Source organism: Rattus norvegicus, chromosome 13 (assembly GCF_021556685.1).
Source record: "Rattus norvegicus strain SHRSP/BbbUtx chromosome 13, alternate assembly SHRSP_T2T, whole genome shotgun sequence".
NCBI lineage: Eukaryota > Metazoa > Chordata > Mammalia > Rodentia > Muridae > Rattus > Rattus norvegicus.
Window position 1 is genome coordinate 86,834,043 of NC_141546.1, and position 8,458 is coordinate 86,842,500.

Here is an 8,458-nt window from a genome sequence, read left to right on the forward strand (position 1 = left end):
CAAAATCTATGTTCACCAAACTATGTTATTTCTCATTTAGTCATCAGAAAAAAAAAAAGTCTTTTCTCTTTGTATCAGCTAAAGTTGCTTCTAGTTAACAGAAAGTGTGGCGTTGATGTGGCAGTCTGGGAAACACGATGACGTAATGCAGGGAACAGCTTAGTTGGAAAGCAGCTACCTCGTCTGCACTGCAAATACAAGCAGGAAAGTTTGGACTTTGTCTGGCCTATAGATCACTGCTCTCTCTCCCTCAGCCCAGCCTATGGTCCCTTTCCAACCTCAGATCTCAGCAGATGGCCTCCTTCACTTGGACTATCCCAACCTCCTTCAGGCAGCAGATGGCCTCCTTCAATTAGGCCATCTCAGCCTCCTGTCGGGATGTAGCACCCTTTTCTCACCCGCAGTTTTCCTGGTGAGAGAGGAGGAATGGAGTGAAAAGGCGCGCTTTGGAAAATGGTAACAAGAAGAGAAATGCCTTTTTATATCACAGATGAGCGCACCCCTCAGGTGGTGACGCAGGCATACGCACCCCTCAGGTGGTGACGCAGGCATACGCACCCCTCAGGTGGTGACGCAGGCATACGCACCCCTCAGGTGGTGACGCAGGCAGACCTCTCCAAGAGCTACATCTCTACCCATTCTGACGTCTTAGAAGTCGGAGGCAGATCCACACCTTCGGCGGCCCAGGTCACAGGCATCGGCCCTTGCCTACCCTCGAGGCCCTGCTCTCATCATCCCATACAGGATCTCTGCTCCTCGATACAAAATAAAAACGTGAGCCCCTTGTTTAAAATGTAGGGAAAAACGTACCACATAAAGTCTAAATTACAAAATGTTTCCTTTTCTTCAGCAGTTCATACTTGAGATTATTTTTATGTCCCCTACTTGATATTGTTGTCAACAAAACTCTAAATTTTAAAATCACTATCATAAATTTTACTTTGTATATCATAGTGCTGGTTTTAAATGTAAATAGAAAGACATTTAGTTTATACATGACATTTAAATTACCCAATTCATATTTTGTAGTTTATGTTTGCATTTGTGTTTTATAATAAAATTGTAAATGCTAGCCAAAACAAAACACCCCTCAAACTCCCACCCCAGAAAACCCACTGCACATTATACTTAATAATCAATAAAATAGTTTCTGGAATGGGGTTGATTTAACCTTACTTGAATGTAAATGTACTCCCTGATACTGTGAGACCACTAGAATGCTGTGTTCAGGGGAGGAATACTGTAAAATGTGAGTGAGACAACATCTTTCATGTATGTCTTCCTCTCAAATGCATGCCCCATTATCCTAATGAATTTGTGTTCACACACACGCACGCGCACACACACACACACACACACACACGCACGCACGCACACACGCACACATGCACGTACACACATGTTGAAATGATTGGGAATTTACAGACGGTGACAATCGAGCATTAGCTCAAGTGCAGCATTCCTCTGAACATGAGGCCATGTGTAACATGCTTATAGGCTCTCGTACATTACTAACGCTGCAGGATGCACCTCATGGACACAGGGATATTACCCTCATTAGCAACTGTCAAACTGACACAGCCAAGGATCTCACCTGGAGAGGAGTCTCAGTTGAGGAACTGTCTTTGTCAGGATGGCCTGTGGTCTTGTTTGTGATTGTCTTTCTTGACAGTTGATGTGGGAGGGCCCAGCCCACTGTGACAGTACAGTTCCTTAGGCTGGGAGTTCCTCGGCTGTATGAGGAGCTAGCTGAGCATGACCTGGAGGGAGAGCCAATACGTTAGCCAGCAAATGGCGTTCCCCTTGGTTTCTGTTTCCAGTTTCCTGCCTTGAGTTTCCATCCTGTTTTCAATGATGGACTGAGACCTGAAGGATGAAATAAGCCCTTTCCTTCCCTACGTTGCTTTGAGTCAGAGTGAGACGAAACTAGAATAGAAATCTACTTCTTGTGTTAGGACAACTCCCTTCTTTAGAAGTCTCAGGGCAAAGACCAAGCCTCGCTCTCATGTTTCCAGTCTCTTGTGTCTGTGTGATCAAAACCTACCAGGAGGGGTTGGCTTGGGAAACAGCACCAGTAAGGTCTAGAAGTGAAGCTCGAGGGGGCCTGCCCTCACCCTGCATCCCGTGCCTACCCTAGATGCAGTGCCCACCAGGTCAGCCTGGCCCATCTATAATCAAAGTCACCCCCTATCTTTAACAACCACAGGAAGCCAAAGCTTTCCAGTTCTTCTGGCCCTAACTGTGAAGACAGAGACCTTCTATTTGGTGTCCAAGGGAAATGGAAATGTTTGTGATTTCCTACAAGGAGGTTCGATTATTCATTAGAAGATCTGATGACAAACTGACTTGTAGACCTTATGCAATCCTGTGTCTGTGTTCTGTGTGGATTCCTCAGAAAGAGAATGTGGTATTTCAGATCTGATTCAAGAGTTAGTACGTACATCAGGTAAGTGTTTGAAAATGGCTATGAACTGGATTTGAGTGCCCCATGTAGACAAGGTTCACAGTAATCTTGCAGAAAGAGTGATGGGAGATCGGCGCTGGAGACCGACATAAATGAGATCGTTGTACAAACAAATCTACTGGAGCAATCTCAGGCCTGCTGAGCAGGGACTCCATCCCATGCTACATTGCAGGGAAGAACATGAATCATCCTGAAATGTCAAGAAATGCTAACACTGATAACACCATATCCAAGTGCAGAACTGGGCTGGAGAGATGGCTCAGTGGTTAAGAGCACTAACTGCTCTTCCAGAGGTCCTGAGTTCAAATCCCAGCAACCACATGGTGGCTCACAACCATCTGTGATGGGATCTGATGCCCTCTTCAGGTGTGTCTGAAGGCAGCTACAGTTTACTCACATACATACATACATACATACATACATACATACATACATACATACATACATAATTCTTTAAAAAGAAAAAAGGTACAGGATCTGCCCTCTTTTAAATAAAATATCCAAGAGGCCAGTCACAGGTAGAATCCTGGGGGAGAGTCATCTGAATTTACCATGAAGCTATTTCCAAAAATAAAGGAGGGTTTTACCTTTGCTCTTGGATTTAAGTCAAGATTTATACTTGGATTGATATTTCATGGAAGCTGTATAGAGTCAATATGGAAGTTCAATGTTGCTTTTCTCCCTCAGTGATTTTTAAAGAATTGAGTTGTTCCAGTGTGGGTTTCCTCTCCCCTCCCCTTCCCTCCCCTCCCCTCCCCTTCCCTTCCCTCTCCCTCCCCTCCCATCCCTTCCCTTTCCTTCCCTTTCCTTTCCTTTCCTTCTCTAAATTGCATCCCTGGAGCCACGTAAAGGCTCTATGTATGACTCGTATAGTATTTTGAAAAGTCAGGCATTTCTTTAAATACACACAACCCAAAGTATCGGTGTTCTGTGTGGATCACAAGTACAACATTTAAATGGTTTTCTAATCTTTTTGTGTGTATGAATTTTCACCTGCATGTGTATTTCATGTGCAACATGTACCTGTCTGGTGCCCTCAGAGGCCAGAAGAGGTTGTCAGAGCTTCTAGAACTGGAGTCATAAATTACATATGGTTGTGAACCACCATGCGAATTCTGGGAAATAAAACCTGGGTGTTTTGTAAGAGCAGCAACTGCTCTTAGCTGTTGAGCCATCTCTCCAGACCCCAAGTGTAGTTTTCTTTAATTCTTTCTTTTGTTTGTCACAATTGTTATTTAAAAAAGAAAACAACAAAAAAACCAAGAACACAAGACATGAAAACAGTGTGGCCCTTTTCTTAGTTTACATAAACTCCAAGGTAATGGGAAAACCAAACAAAATACTTAGTAGACGAGGCTGGAGGGATGGCTCAGTGGTGGACGCAAAGCTCTGGCTGCTGTTCTCAATACTATCAAACAAAACGTGAGCCACTCAACAGGCTTAACCTTCAATGAACTCCAGTAGCTGGCCTATGTTCAAAGAGGCTACAACAGTACTTGCCAAGAAGCACCACAGAACTGCAGTCCCTCAACCAGCTCAGATAAGCGCTGTAGTGCTGCCCTCTGTTGGCTCCCTTGTAGCAAGCTTACAAAATTTCAAAGCCTCGGAGACCACATAGAGAGATTGAGGCAACCATCCACCGTCAGATAACTAAAAAAAAAAAACGGTCTGGTCCTCACCTTTTGCCCTATCTCATTTGAGAAGCTTCAAGGAGATGCGGTAAAGGAGAGGGGAGACCAGATCACACCCTCTTTCCTATTACAGAGTTTAGACCATGAGGCAAGCTTAAACAAGTGACAGGAAGAGGCGCAGGGGAGTTTTACACTGAACTGTTAAGTTACTGAAAGTGATAGAACTGAAACTGAGGGATTTGCCCCAAACGTCCTTAAGTAATGACCACAGATGTGACAGGGTCCTCACGTGCTTAGAGAACAAAAAGCTCCCGGATGCTAACTCCCACCCAACCAAATTCAAGAATTCTGTTGTTCGAAAATGTGGTCAGTTGTGTTTCCTGAGCATCTGCTATGAGTCGAGTTGCCTTCTACATTTAACACAGAGAAAGATAGCTCTTCTCCTCATGCAGGATTTCATTCCTGCTGAGGAAGCTTGCCACGAGGAGCTTTAACTTCCCTTATGACAAGAGCTGCACGTACTGCTGGACAGAAAAGCTATTGAGGACCAAGGACAGGGACACAAGGATAGACTCTGACTGTAAAGTCAGAGAGAGCCTCTCCTTGAAACCAGAGACTGAAAAATGAAAGATGATAGGCAGGCCAGGGCGGGTTATGAGAAGGGATCTTCAAGGGAAAGGAGGGGGAAGGATGCAGTGGGTGTGAAGGAACATCAGGCCACTCCATGTCAGCTCTGGCCGGCCTTGCCCTTCTCCCCACTCCCTCCGACTTGCTAAAAACATTAGGTTACATTCCTAAAGCTAGCTACCAAGGTGCATTCCCTTGTTTGGCCACTTTCTCCTCCTGAGGCTGACCACCGAGGTTCAGCTCTCAAAGTATTGAAGTCCAGCAATCAAAAGCCCCTTTTGACTCACGGAATGGACATAGACGATTAAAATTACGCACCTCACCCTAACACGAGTTTTTCCTTTATAAACCACCATTTGCCTAAGGGCCATGTCTGTCTCCTCTCTGTCAGAGGCAGTCCTTCAGAACAAATACCCCTTTCCCCTCTCCCTTGTTCCCTTCTCCATGTTCCCTTCCCTTTCTCCCTCATCCTCTATCTCCTGTCTTTGCCTTTTATTCCCTGCCCTCTGTCCCTTTGGGATGAATGAATCTCCTTTGTGCTGAGAACTTGGTCTGGGGGTCCTGAGCCAATTATACTGATACGGGGTGACCTCGCTACTAAGTGTTCGTCCTTTCGCTGTGCCAAAGCACCGGGCAAACCCAACTTAAGTGAGGAGAGGTTCATGGTGAGGAAGTGAGGGTGGCAGGAACACACCTCAAGCTGTAATGGTAAGAGCTGGCTAGTCACACAGTGTTCCTGGCATGAAGGAGAGGGAGGGTGGGAATGTATATATTACATATACATGTAGACGTTGAGGTGTAGACACAATGTGTGTTGAATAAAAGGCAATGCTATTCACTTTGCATGTCTTAACCCTATACACCTCTAATTCAACAGATTTCTATGTAACATACAGAGCTCAGGTCTACAGGACATTAAGCCCTTAGGTGCAGGGATTTCTAATTGCAGATGTCTATGTATATATTATAAAATGTAATAACCCCAAATGATTGGTCTTAGGTTTTCTACTGCTGTGAAGAGACACCATGTCCACGGCAACTCCTGTAAAGGAAAATATTTAATCAGAACTGGCTAACAATACAAAGGTTTTGGTCCATTGTCATTATGGGAAACATGGCGGCATGTAGGCAGACATGATACTGGAGAAAGATCTGAGAGATCTACATCTTGATCTGCAGGCAGCAGAAGGAGACTGTCTCACCGGGCATGGCTTACGATTATATGAAACCTCAAACTCCACCTCTACGGTGACACAGGTCCTCCAACAAGACCACACCTCCTAATAGTCCCTCTCCCTATTTTATAAGTGTTCAAACACATTCCTCTCTGGGGGCCTCTCCTATTCAAACTATCACAATATAAAAGAAAAAGTTAAAACATATAACATGTTTATGTTTTAAATTTTATTCTTGACACAAGGTTTCACTATTTATCCCAACCTGGCTTTGACGTCACTGTGAAGCCCCTATGATCAATCTTGAATGGACTCAGCAGGCTGTATTTATTCATACATGTTGTGTTTATAAATATACATGTTATATACACGCATATGGAACAACAATGATTAAAGAAAAAGATTTATGAGTATCTGAGACAGATTGGAGGAAACTAGGAGTTAGGATTTAACAAATGGTTGGGACAAGTGGCTGAGGTACTTATTTAATATACCAAAGCACACCTTGCCATCAGGTTCTCCCAGCATCCCTCAGTCCCTACCTGTTACAGAACCTCCTGACTGGCACATCCAGCCCCCTACCCTGAACTTTCCAGCCCAGAGGGCTGGGCTGCTTTTGCAAATATAATCCAACCACTTCGGTTACCCACTCTCCCCCTCTCCCCTCTCTTCACCCCTCACTCCTCTTCTCACATGGCCCAGCTCAGTCTGATCACCTCCACTTTGGACTCTCCCAGATGTTCCTGCCTCTGGCTGTGCTCTCCCACATGTCTGCAATAAACCTCCTTCTTCACCATAGCTAGGAGCAGTCATGCTTTTTTTGTTTTTAGATGTTTGCTTCCTTTTTTATTTTTTCTTTGTTTTTTTTCATTCACCACAGGGTGGGGGTTGGGAGGGGTGTTAGGGGTAGAAATGATGCCAGTATAGTACCCATGTAAAAAAATTTTAAAGTAAGAAAAAAACACCCACCTTATTTTAGCATGTGAATTCTTTTCTTACCCCTCAGAGTATTACCTTTCCTATTTAGAATTCTTTCTCAAAAATTTGTTTTCTCACATGCAACTTTTAAATATTGTCCTTCTACTTAGAGTCCCTCTCTACCTTTCTTCTTTTATAAGTTAAAACTTGAAAGAACTTTATAAAATTCCTGAATTTAGATAAAATTACCCATGTTCTTAATAAAATGAAATAGTTGTTAGCAATCTTATGCTTTAGTGACAGCTCAGAAAGTTGCATTTAGAACATAGAAAGTGATAGGTCTTGTATCTTAAATATTTCACAGATATAAATATAAACACGGGTAAAATACATATGTTAGTGGTCCTGGAGACATTTGGCTGGCCCACAAATTAAATTAACTTATCTGCCACAGCTTTACCTAAGTCATATGAACTAAGAAGCATTTTGGTTGATTTAACAGTTTTAATATGCATGAATATTTATCTATAAGCCAACCTTGTAGCATGCAAACAATACACAAACATGAACTCATATAGACATAATTTATAACACACACGTATACACAGTCAGATCCTACCCCAGAATAAACAAAACCCCAAGATTTTATAGCTTTCATTTAGGTTTATCATTTGTCAGTTTTTTTCAGATTCGACTAGTGATCTGATCACTATCCATAGGGTTGCGAAGTCATCTTTGATCTTAAATCACACTTCTGAAGATATGACACTTGGAAAATTTGCATTTTAAAGACCCAGACATTGAGAATGACTTAAGGAACAACCCTGTGAAAAGGTAAAAGGTTGACAGTGGCCCTGCAGCCTTTAGATTAATGTCTCTCCCTATTTTGAAGTAATCGGTAGAGAAGGAGCTGCCCTTAAAAATGAGTATTTCTTTTACAATTTTTAAAATGTTAACTTAGGGCCGAAGGGTTAAAAGGTGCTTGGCATCAAATCTAATGACCTGCATTTGATCCCCGGGACACAGGAACACATGGCAAGAGGTGAAAACTGACTCCCAGAAGTTGTGTTCTGACTACCCTGTACACCAGGGCTAGTGCACACCCAAATCCATCCATCCATCCATCCATCCATCCATCCATCCATCCATCCCATCCATCCATCATCTATCCATCCATCCATCCATTCATCCATCCATCATTCATCCATCCATCCATCCCATCCATCCATCCATCCATTCATCCCATCCATCCATCCATCCATCTATCCATCCATCATCCATCCATCCATCCCATCCATCCATCATCTATCCCATCCATCATTCATCCATCCATCCATCCCATCCATCATTCATCCATCCATCCATCCCATCCATCATTCATCCATCCATCCATCCCATCCATCATTTATCCAGCCATCCATCCATTCATCCCATCCCATCCATCCATCCATCCATCCATCCATTCATCCCATCCATCATCCATCCCATTCCACCATCATCATTCCATCCATCCATCCATCCATCCATCCATCCATCCATCCATAAATTTTTTAAAACAACCAATTAGAATGTCAGAAAGTCACAATTTGGAGCCTTATTTGGATAAAGTCTATATATCCAAATTTTCTACTCAGAGATAAACC

At 43.2% G+C, this 8,458-nt stretch overlaps 1 long non-coding RNA gene across 2 annotated transcripts in view; it reads right to left on the reverse strand.

Moving 5' to 3' along the window:
* Positions 1–465: 465 nt before the first annotated feature.
* LOC103692288 (uncharacterized) overlaps positions 466–8,458 on the reverse strand; it is a 140,921-nt gene continuing 132,928 nt past the window's right edge. The window contains exons 7-8 of one of the 2 annotated variants that reach the window (XR_015636168.1): positions 1,595–1,760; positions 466–749 (exon numbers count right to left, since the gene is read on the reverse strand). This is a non-coding gene — a long non-coding RNA (uncharacterized LOC103692288). Of the gene's footprint in view, positions 750–1,594; positions 1,761–8,458 lie in introns of those variants that run through there. The other variant, XR_015636163.1, reaches the window with a different exon arrangement.